The sequence below is a fragment of the Corvus cornix genome, chromosome Z, assembly GCF_000738735.6.
Source record: "Corvus cornix cornix isolate S_Up_H32 chromosome Z, ASM73873v5, whole genome shotgun sequence".
Classification (NCBI taxonomy): domain Eukaryota; kingdom Metazoa; phylum Chordata; class Aves; order Passeriformes; family Corvidae; genus Corvus; species Corvus cornix.
Window position 1 is genome coordinate 61,608,627 of NC_046357.1, and position 24,681 is coordinate 61,633,307.

General features: G+C 35.2%; 1 protein-coding gene across 48 annotated transcripts in view; it reads left to right on the forward strand.

Annotated features, from left to right (window-relative positions):
* Positions 1–24,681, forward strand: part of PTPRD (protein tyrosine phosphatase receptor type D) — a 1,187,151-nt gene that overhangs the window by 862,758 nt on the left and 299,712 nt on the right. Inside the window, exon 1 of one of the 48 annotated variants that reach the window (XM_020584145.2) lies at positions 6,672–6,690. The exons of the other annotated variants lie outside the window; for them this stretch is intronic. The gene's annotated coding sequence lies outside the window, so the exon portion shown is untranslated. Of the gene's footprint in view, positions 1–6,671; positions 6,691–24,681 lie in introns of those variants that run through there. 48 annotated transcript variants of the gene reach the window in all.

Consider the following 24,681-nt stretch of genomic DNA (forward strand, 5'->3'; position numbering starts at 1 on the left):
ACCTTTTTTTAAACTATGAACATCAGCTACGTTAATAGTGTAATTTTGATACATCAAATTATCTAACTACCATGTTGGGGAAGTCTCTAGTCAAAGAAAGTCAAACAGTTCTTTACATTGTATTATATAAAACCATAGTAGTAAAGCTGGCTAATCACAGTTAATAATGATGAATATGTATGTAATTTCTCATGCTTCCTGTCCATAAAGATAATGAAAGGCGCACTCTTCTACTCTGACCTATGCGAAGGATAATGCCTGTTAATAAATAGTGCATGTGAACTGAAGTACCTTTCTATCTTTCTCAAACCCTAATTTCAATAAATGTTTTGTGTGAGAGAATTTTATTCTTATAATAAAAGTGATTTTGAAGTTTCCTTCCTCTGTATAATGATAGTAATGCCTTTGTCATTTTTCGTCAGGTGTCTTAAATGAAAGTAGCAGAATTGCTCTTTGTATCTGTGTCCTCCTCTGCTCCACATCCGTAATTTTTTGTTAGCCATTTTTATCCTTATTGCTGTAAGTCTTAAAGGTTTTAGGTTCTGTGTCAGTAAAGGAGAGAGACCAGTGTCTGTGCCCTGCAGAGGAAAGGCAGCTGTTACACATCAGACAATCTCCAAGGAAGAAAACCTTTCACTAATGAAAGGCATGGGAATTTCGACTTGAGAATTTCTCTTTCTTTCAGAACTACTGGCTTATTTGCTTGGGGAGAATATATAGTTGTCTCTTTTGACTTTGTTTGTTTTTATTGTTTAAGTAACTTTGATTTGAAAATTTATAACTAAGATGTTTTTAATTGTTCAGTTAAGAAGATTCCAGAAAATTAACACTATCAAGAGAGGTTAAGAGATTAGTTTTTGAATGTCTTTTAGGGATATTGTCTAAAAATTATAGTGGTAAACAGTGAGCACTCTTGATAGTTCGGGGAACAGAAGACCTAAAAGATACTTTATGCTAGCTGAGCTTTGAGGATTTAATGAGGAAATTAATTTATTCAAAAATAGGCCTAGGGCAAGCTGTAAAGTGTATTAAAAAGACTAATAAATGACAGCTGTGGTCCTTGTGGTGGTATCACTGTCTCAGTAGAGATAATTGGAAGAAAATCTAGAAGCACAAAATAATAATTATAATGCAACTAATTGTTAGTAAGATACTCAAGTAAATGTAGAACCTGTCAAAGAGAAGTACAGGCAAGAGGTGGTGGTCAATAAGTACAAAAGAAAGATCCGGTTAAACTGGGAGTCAGACCAAACCAAGTGTTTCTCTATTCTTAAATATAAATAATACTTTCCCCCTGCTTTCTTTCCTCCTGTGTGATCTCACAGGACCTTTTACGTTTGGTACAAAATCATTTCAGGTTTTTGTCTACCTGCATTCAGGTTTGTTTCTCTGCTTTGTATTTTTTCAATATTTCTTTTCTTTTCATGGTTGCATGTTATCCTTGCACCTGTTATCTTAAGCAGAATATTTTTTTTTTATGTAGTTAAAAATAATGTGATTTTTAGTAGTGTGATCCTACCAGATAGTAGGAGGATCTGAACAGGTGTCTTTGCAATGCCTGTATATTTTAGAAAACAGTTGTCAGAAAGACAGACATTTGTTGTAGACATCCTGAAACCATGGAAAGTATGTGTTACTATATATCACCATCTTACCATAAGACAGATGAATGATTTTTCATTTCAGTGCATTAACATCTTCTTTTCTCCTGGTACATCTATAGTACCAATTAATCTAAGTTTTCAGTGGAAAAATTAATAGTGGTGTGCTTAAGTGCAATATGGATATACCTATGTAGAAAGAAAATAATCTGTGCACTTGTTATACAAGTAGCATTATGGCAATAAACACCTATTGCTTGGCAGAAACACATATGTTTATCATATTCAATTGAGCAATATTTGAAATACGGAGCATGATGAAATTCATTGACATTCTCACCATAAAGCTGTCATTGCAGCACTGGTAGCAGGTGATAGTTCTACAAGCACATGTCAAATCTGTGCTTATCTGTTTTGACATCTGTTGATGGAAGCTCTCTTCTTCTACTTAAGCTGGACAATAACCTTGATATTCCTTGTGAGCAGTAAAAGCCTACAAATGTTGTTTTTAGAAGCATGTCTTAGCTTGTGATTTATACCTGTCATAGCAAATTAGCAGATTAAAACTGATCATAAAAGAAGCATTGGCACATTTGAAATAGATCCTCTTATGACATTAAATCTTTAATTGCTTTGTTCACAGGCTATACCTATTTTATTGAACTTCATGGATGTAAAAGAAATTTATTACAATTTATTTGGTGATAGTTATGTTGTTCCCTTCTCACCCACCTTCGTTCCTGGCCTTTTCCTCCCCATAATAATCCTTCAGTAACAGCACTTTTCCATGAAATAGAAGTGAGCTTATGGAATAGTTATGGGAAAAGAATGTTTAGAAACATGGAAAGCTTTCTATCTTTTCTTTAGAACAGGCAGACATACTGCTTTAGGAGCAAAGTGTGGCACCAGCCTGAGGTATAAGCCAGAAGTACTTCCTTTCGCTTCAGAATGCATGGTTGAAAATATTACAAAGCTTTTCATTAGCGAAAAAGTAGAATTGGAAGTAAATTAGTATACCATTTCTCAGATGAATCAATGATGAGCTTCTAAGCCCCAGCTATGCACCTGCAGCAAGTTGTTACTTTGGGTTTTTTTAACTAGTATTATACTATGCATCTATGGTAATATTACGATGAAAAGTCAGTATAAGTGAATGCATTTGTATGATAGTTCTTTAATGACTGAGGCTACGTGACTAATGCTTTATTTATTTATCTATTTTCCTGACATCAGTTGGCAAGCTACTCCTTTGAAATAAATTAGTGTCTAGAAAAAAATGGGACTAGAGCATTAGTTATAAAGATTCTTCCATTACCTTTTAGCAATGAGATGGACCATATGAAGTAGTCTGGGGATTGAATACAACTGATAAAGTTAAGGCCTGTGGCAAATGACAAACTATTTCTGTAGCATCCCTAAGATCAAATAGTGATTTTACAGGCACTGTAATCCAAAAAACAATCATCTGCTCAGGACAACCTCAAGTTCACTTACAATCTCCAAATACAATTACTCATGTAGAACATAGTAGTAATTTCAAAATGGTAGTGTAATTCATTCCTAATTTGTGGTTGCTTTGCTTTGTTTGAATATAGTGATTATGATGTTCATTACTAGCAACTGGTTAGGTGCTGCTATTCATATAATCAAGCAAACTGCAGTGTAAATGTGCACAGACAAAATTTTTATCTTGAAAAATCTCTTCAGAGTCAGCAGATACATCTTTAACAAAAGTGGTTTTGTCATTTTAGATCCAGCTTTATTTCATGACAGAATTATGGTTGTATTTCCATTTGATTAAGTCTCTATGAAAGTACACATACTCTGAAGTTGTACAGAAATGTAGTGTAAAATAAATCCACTGACTTGGTTAGCACTTAATTTTAACAAATTGAGTTATTTCATGTTCTGCAGTGGTATTCCAAATACCTGTTTACAAGACACCTGTTATCGAATGGTGTATTAAGAAATGTGCCATTAATGATCACAGAAGAACAGTTTTGCTATGCGCTCAGTAATTGATAATGATTAAAATTTTGTATGCTGTCCTATAAAATTAAAATTTTAAGGACTCTTTTTCCACCCAAATTTTGAGTTCTTTTGCCATGACATTCAAGATTCTGGAGATGCAAGTCAAAATGAATTTAAAGGACTCAGTGTTAGGATGGGGACTACCTCTAATTTTTTACTGCTTTTTTATTACTAGTTTACTGGTGTATAACTTTAACTCTTTTTCTTGTTTTAAGCCTATTCATGTATTAGTATCTTTAGATTTTAACCATTAAATGAGTTCTGTTTGCAGTACAGAAAAATTAGTTCTTATTTCATATTAAAAATTAGTGATGCTTTCCAACAAACATGTCATACATTATAGCATTTCCCTAACATATCATTTAGATGATCCTAAAGAACGATGGATAAATCAGAATGTATCTGCAATAGCTAAGCCTGATTTAGGTTACTGAGGGAGAAAATTTTTATGACTCTTCAGAAACAGTAAAAAGCCTGGGATTTCTGCACAACATGTAATATACTTGTACTATTTTGGCCTCTTGCAAGGCTTTCATTATGCTGAGAATCTGTCTTTGAAACCAGTTTCAACTTAACTAGAAGAAAGCCTCTTGTTAGTATTCACATTCTGTGTTGTTGATGGAAAACTTCCTGTTAATTCAAGCAGGCTTGATTGGTCCAAATGAAAGAGCTGCTTGTCAACAGCTTCTGAAACAGTAGGTGTGCTGGAGTAGAAAGCTGGAAAATCATGAATAATTGTTTACAACAACTGTGAAGAGAAGTGTGAATACAGAGAAATCTTTCTTTAAAAACCTTTGATTTGATCAAACAGTGATATTTGTGTGTTTTTTAAGGTAGTCTTGTCTTATTGGTTATCGAAGGATAAAAGCTAAAAGGCTTTTTTGAGTTTTATGTTTAGATTTTTAGGTGTGCCAAGAAATGATGCTGAAATTGTAAATGAAAACCCAAAACTTGCAAATGAAAGGAAAAAAAATACTGAAAGGATAACTAGATGAAGACGCTTTGGTTCTGTGGAGACGTCGCAGAGAAAATGAGGAAGAGATTCTCTTCCAACCATTGCCTTTATACCAGTTTGTAAGGCTTTGCAGGATCAATCACCTCAACTGTTCCAATACCAGCCTTAATTTCCACGTTAACAGGTGTTTACTAGTCATCTGAATTGCCACACCAACCCTATCCTGTCTCCATCTCTGCTGTTCTTGTCTGCAGTTACACATCCTCTGTGGTTTTTACATTCTAGTTAGAAAACCTATTATTGAGGCTTCCTCAATCCACAACTCTAGTGGTAAAAGGCTAATATTATCCAGGAAATACCTGCCCCAATTACTGCAAAATACAGGCTCTTTTCACATCACCCAGGTAGTTCTTATCCCGTGTGTATTAGACTTTACTTCACCCAGCACTGAAGGCAATATTAGGATGAAGAGAAAATCATACCTGACCCAGAACAAATGATAAGCCATTTTTCCTTTCCTGCAGGATTTTATTTCTAAACTAGCAAGTATTATTGGATTCAGCAACAAACAAACTTCCTTCAGGCCTGTAACCTGACTCCAGGCTAAGCTCCTTACTCCTTACCTGTAAGAGTTCTGAACATGAATGTATGACCTCTGGTGACTTTTTCAGTATAATTTATTCATTGGCATTTATTCAGGCATTGATGTTCCAGAACTTGATCCAGACCCATCTGTTTTTCTCAGTTCCTGTTGTGCAAATTAAGAATAATATGATAGTGTATGACATAGGTGTATGATGTAAAATACATTATTGTTCTTGAATTGGTACCACATGGCAGTATTGAGTACTGATGAGGAAATTAGTAATTTAAGTACTCAGGAAAGAGTTTGAGTGTTGTGTAGTAAATAAAAGAATGAATTATTGACAGTAAAAGAGCAGAGCACAAATCTGAGCTTATTGCTTTTAAAAAGTGAGCATAAATTTGTAATTAATAGATTGGTGTGCTGGGGGGGGGGGGTACCACTGCTGATCTTTTCAATTTTGCAAAAACAAGGGCAAATACATGGCTATTTTTAAAGCTGAAAGAAGAACAAAGTCTGGATTTATAGAAGAAACAGGAGTAAGGACAGAAGACTCATTATGTACCAGCACCCTGAACTTAGAGCTGAAATGATATGTTAATGTCAGCTAAACACAGTCAAAATATGTTGCTTGCATTACATTTTTCTAATCCCTTTCCATTCTTGTGTCAGATATCATAAATTATGTGACCTTCATATTTTCCTTTGAGGAAACCATATCAAACTATCAGATCATGGCATTGGAAGCTTTTACTTACTGTTTTGCCTAGACATAGTTTGCTAATGGCTTTAAAAAAAAAACATCTCTGCTGTCACTGTTTTCTCATAGATCTAATTAATAAGAAATGCTTGTGTGACCAGTTCTGGTATAAATTCTTAACTAAGTTAGGTAGTCAGCGACTGGAATGCATTCAGGCCAGTTAAGTGCCTGCAGGGGTGGAACTGTACAGATGCCAAATTTTGTTTCTTAACAAGGCTTTTCAGTGTTAGATCTTCATAGGTTCATATCTCTGAACTGATTTTCCTGCTCTTGGTGTGACTGTTTATGCTACTAATTTATAATTTTCTGTGGACAATGAAGGAGGAAGAATGATTCCTGAGAGCGTACCTGAGAACTGTACCCAGTTTTTAATGTATTTTATTGAAGTCTTCGTACAACATTCTTTTTGTTTATCTTCTCTTACCTGCCCTCTTTCTTTATCCTGTCATGGTGGCAAAGGTGTCCCGAATTTACTAACAAAGTAGAAGGAAGGTGAGAAAAAGGGTTCATATAAAAGGGAAGTTGATGCCTTTAGTAAGGAAGAACTGTTGATAATCTAAGCGATAAACCAGGAGAAGAATAAAAGGTTTATTGTCAGGACAGTGCTTTTTGATAGCTTTGTTCGTTGTCTTTGAATTCTGTTCTCCTGTGCCTTTTCAGAGGATGTTCATAAGCTTTTCTGCCCTTTCCTTTGTGTCTTTATTGTGATTTAGATGAACTTCAGCTTTTCTGAGATGGGGAAAAATGGTTGCTGTGAAAAGTATGTATTTTTCTGTTACTGTAATATATTGCTACATTTACGTGTTGTAGCTTCCAAGTGCATTGCAGAATAACGTATTTAACAATATTTAGAATATTTTGCTGTGCAGTCTCTGCATTCTTCCATCTGGGAATCACTGAAGAGATTATCTGCATGGAATCACCATTATTGTATGTGTCACTATTTGTGTAGCAAGTTCAGAACACCTCAGTATAGTGCAAAAGTTTTCCGAAACGTGTAATTTCGACAATTTAATTTTTATTACTTTGGCTCTGTTGAAGGTTTATGTATAGAATCACAGAATGGTTTGGGTTGGAAGGGACCTTTAAAGATCACCTAGTTCCAGCACCCCTGCCATGGGCAGGGACATCTTCTACTAAACCAGCTTCTCAGAGCTCCAGCCATCCTGGCTCTGAACACTTTTGGGGATGGGGCATCCACAACTTCTCTGGGCAACCTCTTTCATTGCCTCACCACCTCCTCAGTAAAGGATTTCTTCCTAACTTCTAATCTAAACCTGCCTTCTCTGTGTTTTAAATCACTGCCCCACATCCTATCACTGTTGGAAGTCTAGTAGACTAGTGGCTGTTCAGCTTCACCAAGTGATCCCAAGCCTGCTCTTTGCTTATAGTGGGACAGACTTCACTGCCCCCACACTCGCCTGGAGGATCAGGGACTTGAGAGAACTGGGAGGCTTGAGTTCCTGGGGAAGATTGAGGCAAGGAGGTCATTGGGCACTTCAGCCTTCACTGTACCAATCATCACTAGTTCAACCTGCTTGTGTATCATGTATCAAGACTCTCCATGGACTTTCTTTTCTGACCTGTGAATTTATAGGAACTCTCCTTGTTATTCTTCACGTCCATTGCCAAGTCCTGTTCCAGATTTTCCTTGGGTTTCCTGATACCATCCTTAGACATTTCTACCATATCCCTGTACTCTGCCCAGTTCACATGTCCCTGCTTCTGCTGGTTGTGCATTTCTCCCTTACTCCTCAGTTTGAGGAGCAAATTCTTACTCAGCCATGCTAGTTTCCAGCCTGCCTTACTCAATTTCCTACACACAGGATAGAGAGCTCTTGAACTCTTAAGAAAAGTGATTTTAAAAGTTGAATTCGTTGTGTTTGATGTATGGAACATAGAGTGCTTTGGTTCTCATGGCATGGGAAGACATTGCGCATCCTTAAGGATGAATGTGTATTTCAAATGCCTGTGCATTTTGGTGAGTCATATTTTCTGATTTTTGCTTTTGACTCTCAAGGTAAGAAAGTGGGAAAAATACAGAAGTAGTTTCTCTGTTTCGCCTGAATTGTGGGTTGGGAGGCAAGTCCTATCACAGTTCTTCAAGAAGAACCTTAATTGAACTCTATGTGACAGTTTCAGTCTCTTCATGGAAGTCTCCCATGTGGAGTGAGAGTGGGAGAGGTTAGAGACTGCACCACGTAGGACAGGAAAACAGTAAGGGATCAGGGTACTTGCAGAGATTTACTTTGCATCTAAAGTGTTCTGCATGAATTTATACAGGCTCAGTGAATCATCCTTAACTTTGACTGGTAGTAGTAGCAGTTCATCTTTTGCAGGAAAAACTTATAGTGCTGATTGTTGTCATGACTACTGTCACATTAAAGTCAACATGCTTTACTCTGCAGAATAGTTCAATTTTGCACCACTTTTTGAAAACAATTTATTTTGTCTGTTTTGTCCAGTTTTCTAGTATCTTAGGTGGTGGTTCACTGCCAGCTTGCAAAAAGCAAAAGCTGAGAATGTTAAAGAACTGGAAAATCGTGGTAGACAAAAGTTGAAGTTGTTGCAAAAGCTTCATCCTGGAGGCCTTCTTCTTGTTCATTTTTTATCTCTTCATACGGTCCTCATGGTGTAAAACACAGAAGCAATTTAATGTACTCAATCCCTGGGATTACTTGTGTGCTCAAGCTGAATCAGAGCATCTAGTGGATGCCATCTTGTTTCTCTCTACCACTGCAGTCTCACCACTGTGTTGGCATGGCATTTGATGGTCCTCCAATCAAATTTTCCCCCTTCCAAGAAAAAGAGCTCTCTTGATAATCACTCTGCTCTCCCATTCCTTATTTCTATGTGTAGAAGCTATAGCCCTGTGCATGAGTCATGTGAATCTCTTCCCGTGCATTCATTGAGCTCTTGAACTTTTATGTATATACAAGGTGGACTTCCTTTTTGTTTTGGTCATTTATTTCCTCAAGACTTTTGGAGAAAAGGTTTAGTGTCAGTGATGTGTACTATTGAAACAGTACAGAGTTGAAATTGAGTTACAGTTCTAAAGGCATAAAATGTATTTTCTTTGAAAAATGGTAAAATTACCTGATGTGAAAAACCACTACGCTAAGACTGATAAGCCATTGCAAAGGAGCGGCTACCCCTAAGAATGGCAACTTGAATTGCTGTCTGCTTTGTCTGGAGGGGGGAGAGGAAAAAAATTAACTATGCTGGTCTTCATCCTCCTTGTCTTGTGAATATTTTCTTTGCTACTCTTTATGTTTGTTTAGAATATTTTTCAAATATTCAAAATTCAAGGGATTTCCTATATATTGTTTAGAACTCATCTTTCCTTTTATTTACAGAATGTTCTCCTGATGATCAAGTTCCTCTCCTTTTTTCTTACATCTCAATTTCCATATGCCCTTCAAAATTTGCAGACTGTTACATCTTCTTTCAATTGTCACTTAGCCAGCTTATAAGCAGCATGCCAATATTTAGCTCGGGGATCTCTTCCATAAATTTGCCCTTACAGAGCTGCTTATGGTGCTTCTGCCTTTATTTTACTGTCTGCTAATTTACCTGCTTTTTTTTGTTACTAAACCAAAATGTTGTAAATGTTGTAAAATGTTACTGGGATCTTATCAAGTATATGCATATTTTAATGTGTTGTTTTATGCTACTTCTTTTTTTGTCTATATAAATCAAAATTGTATTGTTTAAATTTCTTGCTATAGTGTCTGTTAAATTATACGTACACTCCCTAAATGGCATGGGGTCTTTCTCCATGCATCCAGCAACAACATTATTAGGGCATTCTGGCTTGATTTGATTGCATCTAATTTTTTCCTTTATGCATTTAGTTTTAATCATGTGAATAAATCCATAAGTTGCATTTTATCTGTTGGTTTGGAGTTTATAAAAAACACCTCTTTTGTTACTATTTTTCTGTTATTCTGGTGAACTGACGTGAATTTTCACACAGATACATAACCTTAGCTTTTGGAATGTCTGAATATAAGACATGCAGCTAATATGAAAAGACTGTTCAGCCATCTCTGCATTTCGGTTTTCTAGCATTTTCTAAACAATATGCTTTATTAGTAACAATTTATAGTAAAGTATATGAACATAAAGGGATTTTACAGATAAGTAGACCTGAATGACTCAGTATCCAGTTTGTTCTCAATATATCTGGTTAACAATTACACACCAAATACCTTCTATTAATTTAATTTTATTAAAGGAATCATGAATATAAGTTAAATGAAGAGTACCTGGGGGAGAATAAATTAATAAATTAATGGCCATAATAAGCCATGGAATCACTTGCCATTAAACAAAATGTCTTGGTATTTTTGCATAGTTCAAATACTTTTGCATTAAGGATAACTTGATTCAAAACCCAGTTCAAGATAGTTAATGTGATTTGTTAGATATGTTAAGAGGGGATGCCATTTTTAAAAAATGCATGCTGGAATTTCCCTGATCTCATTTTGGGAAACTGTCCTCGTTTTAGGTCATTCATTCAATTCCAGTAAAATATCAACAAGTTTTCGTAGCTATCCAGTTGGAATTTTGTAAATAATAACCTGTTTGCTTCGTTCTTGAGGAATGATATTTGATTAGTGAGTTTTATTGACACTGAAAACAGGCCGTGTGCTCTATTTCCAGTTTTCTCTTGCAAGCAAGTGAATGCCCTCTATGGTTTTTGAATGCCAAAAAATTGAAAATAGTATCCTACAAAGATATTTAAAACAATAGTGCTTGCAAAATAGAAAGAACATTAGTAATACGTTTGCTGCTAGAGAAACATCTTTTAGGAGGGAAATAAACACAATGCAAATAAATCTCAGTTAATCTCAGTTATTATTATATGGAGATTAGTTGAATAAAAAGATAAAGGTTCTGCCAGCCTTTTGCTTTTAAGCACCTGTGAGAAAGCTCTCAAGGGTATACTGTACAAATATGAATTCTGTCACAAGCATGACTTTAAATATTTCATGAGTTCTGCTTCAAAAGCTTCTACACTGCAAACCACTTCAGTATCTATAATAAGCATATTTCAAAATAATTTTTATGAACTTGTTACTGTTTATCACTTGGCCTGTATTTAGGAAAGCAAAATCGTTCCCAAAATGCAGAAAATTTTGAAGCAAATATCTCTTAGTGAATCATTTGTAAATCATGCTTGCTTTTCTTTTTAAGGGACTTTGTGGCACTTTGGACTCTTGTTTCTCCTCATGACCTTAAAATGATTCCTCTTGTCTTTCAGAACTTTGTAGTATGGAATGGTGTCGCTGAATCATGATTACCACACATAACAGTCTTAGAAACTTTCTGAGACAGCTTTTCAGACTCTTAAGGCAGTTTGGTGCTTGTGAGTTCCACTACTGTAGCAGTGTTCTGCTATACTGTGACTAGCAGGATTTGTGAGGCCACAGCTGGAGTACTATGTTGATTTCTGAGTTCCCCAGTACAAGAAAGGTATGGACATACTGAAAACAGTGTAGAGAACAGCCACTCCCCAACACGGAAGGTTGAGAACTGGACTGGCTGTCCTGGTAAAGAGAAGGCTTGGGGGATCTTGTCCACACGGACTAATATCTAATGGGAGGGTGTAAAGAAAACGGGGCCAAGCTCTTTTCAGTGATGTCCAGCGACAGAGCAATGGGTAATTGTCAACACTGATCCTCTTACACCCATTGTCTACCATCCTGTCATTGTCCATGAAGTGAAACAAAGGGTTCTATCTGAACGTGAGGAAATATGTTTTTTAGTTTGTGAATGACTGACCACTTAGGCAGGCTGGCCTGGGACATTGTCCTAGGTGGCCCTGCTGGATCAGGAGTTTTGGACCAAATGACTTCCAGATGTCCCTTCCAATGTCAGCCATTTTGTGATTCTGTGGTTGATTTTAAAATTAAAATGTATAGTTGATAACATCAAACATGATTTTGCTTTTCTCAATCTCCTACTACCAACAGAAGTAGTAGTGGTAGACACAGGTGATAAGTAAAATCAGGCTTTTTGCAGGAAGTCTGGGTAAGTTCATCAATCAAGTAGTAAATAACATGCTCTTGCCCTTCTTAAATTCATCATGTGATAGATCAATCGAGATAAGTAAGTGCTCTCAGATCTACTTCAAATCAGCATCTATAAGGAGTGTGGCAGCTTTTGCTGACAGCTAACAGAAAAGGAAAGAGCTTCATAGCAATACCATGTTTTCATTGAACCATAGTGGGGTGGCTGTTTTGCAAATTGATGATTGCAATATTCTGTATTAACTAAAATTATACCTGGCCTGCTTTTTGGGGGGCTAACTTTTGAAATTTTCCAATTTTATACCTTTTTTTGGCCACCCAATGCGAAGAGGATGTACTTAGTGAGATATAAGGCTTGCTTAATTGGCTCTGAGATATGGACATTCTAAAGAGAAGCTGAACATTGCAAAACTTAAATGGCTAAGAATAAGTTAGCACAATGTCAGAAACAAGTATTTCTAAAGTCATAGGACACACAATCCCTAATATGTGAAAAGTACAGTACTTCTCGGAAAAAATCCAAGTGTATGAATTCATTTGTATCTTCCATTCTCAGATGACAGACAGGTATAAAGTGAACAGCTGAGAAGATGGAAGGAATCACATCCCTTTACCACCTGGCAGCATTCCTCCTAATGCAGTCCAGGGTAGTGCTAGCCTGCTTTATGACTAGGGTAAACAATCAGGAATGTTAATATCAGAATTTACTTGGATTGATAGATTAGAGACATCATGATTGCTGAGAAACTTTATAGTTGTTCTGTGCTTTGCATGGTAATGCATTTGTAGGAAACCCCCCCCCCAAAAAAAAAAAAAGTATAAAATATAGAAAGAAGTAAGATAATTTACCTAAAAAATATAGCCATTTGCATTTTGTTAGTAATGTTAAGTGATTGAAAGCAGTGTTTTAAAATTCTAAATATTTTGCCACTACTGTTGGTAAACTACAGGCCGTACCCAAAAAGGCAGTGTTCCTTCTTTCACTTCTGTGGTTTCCTGCTTGGATTTGGGTTTTTTCCATTTTTCTTCTTTTATTCTCTGAGACTCATGATTTTGATGAGTGATCGTTATTCTGCTCCTTTTGTTTGCAGTAGGTGTTCTAACAGTTCTTTAGCAAACTGTAGGAGTCTGTTTGCAGTCAAGGAATATAGACCTATAGTATAGACCTTTTATTAGTAAAGGGGTACCTAACAGGGTGCAGCATGTTTGTGCAAAATTCCAGCTGTTACAAAGGTTCTCTCATGGTCTCCTGTAATTTGAAACTTGATACAAATCTGACCTGAAACTGATGGTTAGTCTGTGGATGCAGTCTGCAGTAAATATGTCGTATTAACAGAAGAATACAGGCAGCTTGAAAAAGGCGATTCATGAATATTACTCCACTAACATTCACTACATGAATGACCATTATGAAGAACTTGACATAAGTGTAGAAGACAGAGCCTTTCCAGAAGGCCAAATTAGTCCCTAATCATTTATTCTCCGCATCTCTCTAATGGCAACGTTGTAAAAATTAATATAAAAATAATCAGAGAGAGAGAAATACTTCTGAAGGAAATACTTTTCACATTTGTTCTATGTAAGGGCAGTTTTAATATAAATTTGTCAAATAAACAGACAAAAAGTTTTAAAATGGCAGAGGGCAAAAGAACATAGGAGGACACAGCATCCAAGCATGAGTTTTGCACTTGCTAGGTCACTCTGCTGAGATACTCTCAACTAGGCATTGCTTAATAAGTTTACTGAACTACTGATTAAGAAAATCAAACAGTATAGACCTTAAAAAAACTTTGCCGTAGTCATGTACAGTAAGAGCAACAGAGAAGTGGGACATACTTACATTTAAGAAATTTGTCTTAACAGTTTTCAGAATTTAGTGAGAGAGGTTTGGTTTGTATTGGGTCGTTACCCAGTTAAAAATAACCTTTCCAGGTCATGTCATTTTGTTTGCCGCAGTGAAATAAGTTTATTTCAGCAGAATGAGGCTGTTATTAGCTTGGCAGAGTCCACTTGTCAGAATTTTATGGAGCAGAACACCGTTTGGCTTGGAAATTCAATAAATACTGTAATGTGAGAGGAGTTAAGCTCCAAGGGCTGAAGGGGCACAGTCTTGGGAATCTGTCACTAATGCATTGTTCGGCACTTCTGTTGAGAAAATATCAGGATATATGAAGAATGATAATTAAAAATCAGGCAGCCATCTCTCTCATGATACTAGGTGATGTTAAATATATGGACTGAATATAGTTTTTCAATATTGAAGCAGAATAGCATTAATGGCAAAAGTGAAAATAAATGCTTTGCACTTCTGTTTTTACCTACTTTATTCTTCCTACATGCAGTTCTCCTAACACTGGGATTAGTAAAGAGATGGTTTAGCATGGTTAGAGGAGATCTACAATTAAATGTAATTGAACTATTATTGTTTAAATTAGCATGGGAAAAATTTGCTCTGTGACGTGTATTTATCTGAAGTGTGGGAGGCTGATTTTCTGTCTCCAGTGGGAGAGGAGTAGGAAAACTAATTGCTCTCCCTGCAAGGTGAAACTATGCAATTCAGTCATGTAATAATTTTAGAGGCAGGGATGAGGTAGTCAGCAAAAATGGTTGGGGTGCCCTCAAGCTATCCAGACTTTCTGCTTGTACTTGGAACACTGTCATTTGAAACAACTTTTTTAAAGTATTGCCTGCTCGAACAAAAAGATTTTTTCCAGATGGAGTAATTTTAGGTTTCCAGTCCTATATGGTACCATTTATAGACAATAAGCTAATTAACCATTGGATATATGGTGAAATATTGATTATGCAATGTCATTCTGTCAAGACTGGATGTTTTTATTAAAGAAATGTACATATGACATAGAAGTTACTGTCTGGATACTGAAATGCTAGTTGGAATGCTATGCTTTGTACTATGTACAAACCAGGTGAAGCTATTTTAATAATTCTGCCAAATATTAATACCAGGTAATTTCTAGAAGGTGAAGGATTCCCATGAGGAAGTCAAGTGTTGCACCACAGCAAGAAACCACTGTTAACATATTCTAAATTATGTTAACTGTATTTTCTTGAATTTATTACTTTTCAGCAGTTCAATCTGTTGTTCTTTGTCATCTACAAATTTTGGAGAGTTAAAATTGAAGTTACCTGTGTCAATTCATAGCAGTTTCTCCCTTTGTAATGTGACCAAGTCTAAAGAGTATACTGTTGTTCATTTGATCAAAGTAGTACTACCTTCAGTATTACTTAGATAATGCTAACATGCTCCTTGGTATCACTGTGCAAGTGACACTTGAAAATACAGTGTTCGATATTTGTGCCTGTGGTTTTGTGGGTTTTTTTTTTCATTAGTATGCTTGTATTCGTTTTTGGTTTTGGTTTTTCTCCTAAAGCGTTGTGATCTGCATCATCTTTTCAGTCTGAATACCATTCCCTTCACTGCTCTTACTGGTGTGATGCAGAAATAGGTGTGTTGGGGTTGATGCATCTGTATGTACTATTCAGACAACTATCCTGAAGATTATAGTAACTTGTAAGTCTAGTTCCAGAAGGGCACTGGAGAATAGTCTCTGAACTTTATCTCACCTAGGATAGGATACATCTCTTTCTTTTGCAAGTGTTCTCACATTTACTTTCAGAATAAGAGTATATACCTTGAAGTTACTTATTCATTTAATTGTACCAGAGTTCCCCTAGTCCTAAAATGTGTGTCTAAATGTTGAGACTGCTGATTCGTATGTTTTAATTATACCTTTTTATGTGAATAAAATAGTTTTGCAAATGGCTTGCCATATACTCAAACTCCTTTAAAATTACATGAAATAATTTCATAAAATAAAAAGCAAACACATTTTAATGTCAAGATTAATTGCATTTGGTTAGTAGATATAACTCTAGTTGGACAGAGAAGAGATCATTCACAAATTAGTAATTCCCAGAAGGTGTTTTAGCTGGGTAAGGTGTGCACACTTATGGTATATGGACACAGCTTACCAAAAGGATCTGTTCCCTGATATCCTGAAGCAGCAATAAAAAAACATACCAGAATAATTGACAGAGTTTACTGGCATTTCACAGTTCATATCCTGTCACATCTGTCTTAGTTTCTGGCAGCTGTGTATACTGGTGACTAAGGAAACCCTTTTTGTCTGTTCGTTCAGTTAGCGCACTTAATGTTGTCTTGATGTTTTGTGGGTTTTTTGATTATTACTAAAATTAGAACTTCTAAATAATAATTTTTAAAATCATATTACTGCAGAAATTTTAATAAAGAAAGTTAGCCAAAGAAAGGTTTTATGAAGGTAGCATGAATTATATACACCAAAGAATTAAGAAATGATGACATTACATGCTGCTGGGTTTTATTACTATTTACAGAACACTTTCTGTTGGATTTAGAATTAATTTTTCTTTGATCATTTTACTCTTTCAAGCTTCTTCAGCACAAGTAGATACTGTACTTAGATCCAAAGGGCAGGGAGAAGTTTATATTTGGATTTACTTGATCCCTTGATGCCTTGGCTTCACATACTACAGTTTGGGGTGTTTTTTGGTTTTGTGGTTTGGGGCTTTTTTTCCCCCTTTCTTTTTTTTTTGGGGAGGCGGGGGGTTGTTTTTTCTATTTGTTGTTGTTGTTGCTGGTTTTTGTGTGTTTGTTTTTGTTTGTTGATTTTGGTTTCAGTTTGGTTTGGTTTTTTTGTTTATTTTTAATATATTTCAGCTTCCCAGGGGAAAAAGAAAAGCTTGCTATCCTAAGGAGCTGAACCAACTATGTCCTGAAATGATCTGAATATTTTATCCAGACAATGTTGAATTTATACTCATTATCAGTATTATAATAGCATCATACTTTTGGAAAGAAAATATTACTAATTTTTTTTTAAATACAGGTGTTTCTAGCTGCTGTTTGCAGTATTCTGACTAGGCATTCTGCGATTTTTAGCTGCATCTAAGTGGGTGGGCACTAGGTGAGGGTCCTCTTTACGTTTATGGCTCCAACAGCCACCTGCTTGATTTAGTTGTCGCTAACAGAGAACTCTTTGGCATGTGGTCATCTTGATACCTCTGTTTTGGTCTGGAACTGGAAGGAGGGTGGTGTTTGAAGAGGAATATTTCTAGTACTGCTGAGACCTTACAGTTTCATTTTTTCAGCCCTCATAAGCATTTCTTTTTCTTGGATGGTCGCCAGGTGTAGAAGTGGATCCCACTGTTGCCATAGTTAAAAGGAGTACAGAGAATATGGATGTTGGAATTTGACTTCATTTGTAGGCAGCACAGTAGTAGATGCAGTGCTCTGAAGCTGACTCTGAAGGATGTTATGAAACATTTGTATGTGGTTCATTGTTCATGGCAACCTTCTCGGTATGGACTGAAGTAGAGGTATGCTGACAGAGCTGCTGTTGCTGAAGCTGTGTCATATTAAAGGAGCTACTGCAGTTCTAGTTATGCACTCCTGATGCATTCTGGAGTGACTTACTGTCTTCCATACCTACATTGTATCAGGTATAAGCAACTAGGAATGAATATGTTTTTATGCCTTAAACAGTCATTATTAGCCACATACAGCAGTAAAAACTCTGCCATTAGTTATATTATATTACTTTATATTCTGTGCATTTTTGATATTCTGTTGTATGAACTGACATAGCCTCTGAATAAGTTGATTTGTTGTTTGATTTTTTTTCTTTTTTTTTTTTTTTTGATAATTAGCTATTTTGATTTCTATTTCCCAGAATCTCTTTTCCTACAGCTCTTCTGCTGTAGTTGAGGAAGAACTCTTACTTACATTATGCAGAGTCAATCATCTGGTGTCATGTAAGTTTCAGATAGTTAGTCATTAAAGCATAACATAATCTGAAGATGCAAATGTTTAGGAACCAGTTGATATACTTTTATGTTACAGGGCTTGTAGGTGTGTATATATATATAAAATGTGTCCATACATGTATAGGTAGGAGTGCATATGTACTTAAAAATGTCAGCTGTTTGAATCTGAGAGTGGTAACATACTTGATTGTCCATGGTAATGCTTTTTTCCAAACTGCTTTGAAGATTCTCATGGGCCTTAGGACCACCAGGAGGCATTGCTGTAGTGGTTTGAAAATGCTCTCCCTAGACAGAAGAACCAGTTGTTAGAAGCCAAGAGTAAAGTAAGAGGAAATCCATCTGTGTAGACAGAAGCTGGTCTTTTTCACTGACAGTAAATAAAAAGTCATTCTCACAGTTCATGTAACTCTCGCCTTAATTATCCTTTTAGCTTATTCTAAGAGCTGGCAACAATTATCCACCATTCTGTCTACCAGCGACTTACTGCTTTGTCTCTGCAAACATAGTATGCAAAGTTTAGCTTTACATCTCTGAAAAGACATTAATTCTCTGTGTCCTTGTTTGCCTATGGCTAAATTTAGTGAAAGTTTAAGGAAGGCATATTCTGAATGAGGAATTAAAGAATTTTACATTAATTGTAAGAGTAATGACATTGCTTAGGACAAGTACATTTGAGCTTGGTATTCTGTCAGTGCATACTTTGATATAAATGCCCCAAATGCTGTCTAAACAATTGCTACAGAAATGGGAATAAGAAGTGAGAACTTCAGGGTGTGAAACATGCAGACTGAAAGCATACATGAGAAGCACATGTGCTTTTCAAACTTGACAAGATGCAGAAAAAATGTCTATGATTTTTAGAACCTTGTCAAGTGGTACTAGCATTAACAACAATAAAACAAATAATATTAATTATAAATACAATAATTAAAATAAAGAATATTTTGCTTTGAAAAGGAAGACCAAGTTTCACGTTTCTAAATCTACTGAAACACTTCTCTCATATTTGATTCTCTGAAAGATTTTTAGGTGCTGTAACACAAGCAGTATTGTGTTGAAGAACCAGCGCAGTATTTGTAGAATATATGCCTATTTGTGTATGTTTGTGGGTCATCCTTTTAAACCTTTAATGCATATACAAAAGATTCACTTGGTTAGACTGGTACAACACTGATAAGGGAACAAAAATTTTGATGCATTCTTAACTTCATGGCATCAAAACTTTTCCTAAAATTAATGGGAATACTCTTGCTTTTAAATTTCGGTAGGTGATGTGTTAGATTGTGTCTGAAATAGTTAAGCAGTTTTGCAATTGAAAGGAATCTTTCATTAAGATACTCAATTTGTGTTTCCAAAACCAGATTCTGTGTGTGTCTATGTTCTCAGAAAATCACAATGGGATAGATAAAGAACACTTGAAAACACTTAAAATTGTCTGGAGTATCAAATACTGCAATGTTAGATGCAGGTTGACTGAAGTTGTGATTAGCAGTAGGATCATTAGTGAAGCATCTTGATTTTGCTCTTTCACTATTAGGTCATGATTTGCACCTTTTTATTGCATTATTTCATGTATTATTTTCATTGTATTATTTCATGTTTCTTGGCCTTGTAAATGAAATCTAGTAGACTTAATACTGTAGTGTTGCTGATCTTAAAGAGATATTATCAGGGTCTGCAGATCATTATTCTTCTTCCCATATCAAATACGTAAACTCCATTGTAGAAAATACTGTTTTGGAAATAACAGGATTTGTATTGCTGTACTAAGTTTCGGCATCTATCTCAAAAGGGAGAAATGACAGCCACATGTAGTAGTAACTTTGAGAAGTCTGGGTACCTCATATCTTCCTGAGGACCCCCCAGATTTTACTGCCCAAATAAGAATTCAGTAATACATGTGTTCATGTATGTGTGTGGGATTTGGTTGTTGATGGTAGGTTTATATTCCTTCCCCAGACCTCAGATGTTTACTAGATTTTGTATGATTATTTCTCTAGGGGATCCTGGAACTGCTTGGCTGGCTTTGTATGGCTTCATGATTTGAAACTAGCGAGGTGATTCAGAAATACCTGGTTTGGACTCAACCTTCCATTTGCTGTAATTTTGAGAAACTTTCAGTAGTCTGTGGAGAAATTCTCTTGACCTGTGTATAGTTTCCTGATCAAAAAGTCGAGAGCTTACCCCATTTTCTAGCTCACTGTATTCCACTCAGAGTCTTACTGGATTTTTTTTTTTAAGTGTATGGGTTTTGCATTTTGATTTGGGGTTTTTTTTGGTGGGTTTTTTTTTTGTTGTTTGTTTTGCTTTCATTTCTGTTGGGGTTTTGTGTGTGTGTAAAATGTATTTAGAAACCAGTATAATACTTTTTTTACTATGTGGACTTGCTTTTGAAGCAGTTTATTTCTGCCAAACAGGGTGGTTGAGGTCATTCACACTTCAGGTGAAAAGAAACACCAACTGAAACCACTATCTATTTAAGTTTTATTTTCATTATTATTTTAGCTTTCCAACTTTAAATAAATTTTTGGACTTGTTAAATAAAAACTGAAAGAACTAATTAAGAAAATGTTGAGATAAAACTTCTTCATTTTTTGAAGGCAGTATTGGTACAGCATTCTCCCAGTTAAGACTAACAGTGACATTAAACTGTTAGCTTTATACTTGATATAAGCTAAAAAAGTCTTAAGTTTGCAAGTATAGCACTGTTCTATTCAGTTTTACAGGGGCAGGACAGAATCAAAGAAACTTGTTATTTATCTGGCTAAAATACTGACTTTAAGCAAAAAATTTTCAACTTTTAGCATTCATAAATAACTGTATTGCATGGTAGAAATAAATATATGAAAGACTCTCTGTTTCCTCTGAGACAACTACGTGAACCATCTCAAAAGACTGCACTGTGATTGGGTGGCAAAATACAAGAATACATAGCGCATTTTACTCTCAGCCTTGTTTTTTGTGATTGATGATTGATAGGTTGACAGATGGTGTTTCAGACCACTTTCTTCCTAGTTTTCCAACAAAATTAGACTTGGTTTTGATTTTAAGTTCTATTCAAGTAGACTACCATTTGCACTGTTCTGGTGTTGAGATGTTTAATCTGAGATTTTTAAGGAAGGGTATACTGTTCACCAGCTAGTCAGCAATCCTTCATGGCAAACACTGTTGAAATCACTTGCAGCAGACCATTGTTGTCATGTAGTTCACCTTTTGTCAGTTTTAGTGTGGTCAGATTTCTACTTTTATGGGAGAGTTTAATGTTTGTGGTTAGTGCTTGCTGCTGTGAGCAAAACCTGCTAGTCCAGGTTTTGACAGTAGTGTATAGGTCGACTATTTCTTTTCTGAGATAAGGAAATAGAAAACAGCTTATTAAGAATCTGCTTTCTTCTTGTAAAAGAAGTTGGCAACAGAAGACGATGCAAACAAATGGCATGATTTGAAAATTCAGTTCTGTAATTATAATGAATTTTTTATAATTTACCATCAACTTAATATGAAAACATGATTTCAGAATTGTTTATATTGGAAATTAATTTGTTTTCTGACACCTATTGTGAGATTATTTTAAAATATCTGTTCTAAAATAGCATGGCTTTTACAGTATCAAAGAGTAGGGGTAGTACGTATGGGCTAAAAGGCTGCATTGTACTGTGGTTTTGGGGAGCATGTTTTTTGTCAGTTGCAGGGCAAGTAATGGAAATTGTCCAGCCAGCTGAATTCCGTGCTTTCATTTTAGAGCATAGCCTTATTCAAACGACTTTGCATTCAGAATTTTTCTACCTGTATTCTTTAGAATATAGATAGAATTTTAGAGAGCAAGGATGGTATTTTAATCTTTGGCTTTTAATGATAATATAATCAAAGCAAAATTAAAAGAAACTCTTAAATCAAGAGACTGTCTTTCTTTTGGTTCTCTGATTTACAATTCTGCATGATTCTGTGTTCTTCACAGACTAGTTTATTTCCAAGGCATTGAAATTTACTCCAGGTAATTTTTACTGCAATATTATTGCTTCGCAAATAACAAAATCAGGGAAATGCCCAAATGCATTAAAATGTGTTTTTCTGTTCTGATAAAGATATGCTGAGATCCATAAAAATATTTTCTGTATAAATTATTATAACTATTAATAAGTGTTACTAGTTTGATATTAGTTTAGAATATATCAGTAAAACATAATTTAACAAAGTTGAATGAGCAGCCTTTGGAATTTTACAGATAATGGTATTGCTTCATGCTGCCTATATTCATATAACCTTTTCAAAATTTAGAAATAATTTGCAATTTTAGGTTGCTTTATTTTTGTGCCAGTTTAGAACTAAGAATGAATTTCTACATCTTACAGACCTGCAATGTCCAAGGCATGATCTGAATAATGACCTATATAGAATGAAAGAGTAGTGTAGAATTTTGCTGCCATTCCAGACATTTCAAATGAGACTTTTCTCTCACTTTTTTACAAGGGATAGTGATGCCTGTTTCTTACGAAAGCTCCAACTGATAAAGTTAAACGTAAGCAAGTTTTTCTTCTTTCCAGGTAGAAAGAGAATATTTACATGATCTTGCGTCACTTGCATGGTTTTGGAGTCCTTTCCTGGCTTAGTTGCAAAGAGAGTATGTATTAAGAAAAGGAACACATCTAAGGAGTTTTTTTCACTGACTATAGACAACCTATGTGCTTTTACATTCACCTGTAGGAAGAAGTAGACAAAAATCCAGAGGGATTGTAAGCATTAAATAAACTGGGATTAGAGCTATTATTAAGTGGAGGTCTCTCAGATTTCTAAGCAACATATTTATTAATTATCCTAAAAATATATATACCTATCATATAAAAAAGAAATAATTGCATATCCACTTTATAGTTTTATTGTAACACTTTTGGAATAATATATAAAGTAAACAACATATAGATTTGTATACACATCATTTAAATTTTTTGTGTATTCCATCTGCTGTCACGTCATTTTCTGCTGATAAAAATTCAACTGACTGTTTAGGTTCTTTGAAGTGAGAACACAGTGGAAACACTCTGGAGGATCCTCCAGAAAGAATTGCTAACAAAATCAGGCACATTGGGTAAGAAGTAGTATTTACCAGATTCAGTCCACTACAATTTCTTTGTTTGAAAGACATGTAATATATCTTTTAAATTTAACTTTTTTCATCATATCAGGCTTGGGAAGTGAATATTGTTAACTGCGAATAGTTTCTCTGAGACAAGGGCAAGCTCTGTGGGCAGAGCAAACTGCATCATGGTCTGTCATTCACACTTCAAGTAATTGAATAATAAAATAGTGATTTGACTCTTGACTGTTGATGTAAAAGGTTTTGACTCTGTTGCAAGTGCCTTACCTGCATTTTTTTTTTTTAAATTTTAGTCTGATGATTTACAGATGTATAAGTAAATATATCTACATGTCTGTAGAAATATGCCTATGCAACTAGATATGTCTATGTGCAAAAATACAGATTTGCCACATAGATACTCCAGGCATTACAAAAATTTTGATTTAGTGTGTGACTCAAAAGAGACATGCCGAAATCACCTTAAGGAAAAAAATAAAATTTTCTTTTTAGTTCACGGTTTATTAGAAGAGCGATTGAATTGGTGTGCATGCACCGTAAAAGGAGAAAGTCTTGCTAATAGATGTAATTTTTGCCTAATAAAAGGTCTTCAAGAGTGTCAGGGAAAAAAATAGGTTTTGTCATCAGTAGTCTGATAATTAGGCTAATAATTCCTACATCTTGCAGATGTCTTGTACATAGATAACTGTGGTGAAGACTGACATTCCATTCTGAAGTGGATATCCAGTGTTTTCAGGATATGGAAGTCAGAATTATCTTACAGATCCATTTTCAAAGGAAGTTTACTAGTTTTGTAGTACTCAGTAGGATGTCCCCATCCCTTGCTTAAAGGTGAGCTTTTTTTTTTTTCAATCATTATAAAGATTTTCAGACATCACTTAGAAATTAGAGAACCATCCTTCTTTGAGGCAGTGGAGGATTCAGTCCATTTACCTCAGCTGCTTCAACGTGAAGAGTTGTTTTAATTTTTACTGACCTTTCTGTAACTAAGTGGAATCTTAGGGTCCAATATTGTGTCTGTGATATTGAGTCAGGAAAGAACCCTTTTCAAGAGTATTTATGCATACAGAGTTTGCTCATGATTGCAGATCTGTTAGTAAGCCATAATTCACTTCACTTCCATGGATAACTGCAAAGTGATAGCATAGGAGTAGACACGGTTATATGTCTGTGCAGTTGGATATTTCTACAGAAAAGTAGCCTAATCTTTCTGTGCTGGTATGTTACCCTCTAACATAGATGTTACTTCCAACATATATTCACAGACCTCCAGTCTCTATTTTCTAAAATACATTTTCAAATGTGCCTAATTTCTGAGGAATTTCAGTGTCTCAGTCCTCTTGGATCTCAGTGTGAGGAGAAGGTAGGAGGCACTGAGGGTGACAGCAATCACTGATGGTGACAGACGGAGGTCTACTTAACAGAAAACAATATCAAGAAGAACAGGATGTCAGCAGATTATTTTTAAAATTATACTTCTGTAATTAAACAGTAGCAGAACATTGAAAAAATGATGGAATTGTTTAAGACAAATAGTATCAAAAAATGTGAGTACTAATATTAAATTCCAGTAAATTCTATGTGAGAGTCAGAATTGCAGAAATTATTGTAATCAGTTTGATTCTATATGTTGCTTTAAACTTTAAGGAGTTTTGAATGAAATTCCACATTTCTATATTTGGAAATTCTGTGCAGTGATCTGGTTTAACATTATACTAATTGATCTTTAGTGTGAAGCTTGGGTATCAGCATAAGATTTTTTATTTCTTTATTTATTTTTATTTATTTTTTATTTCTT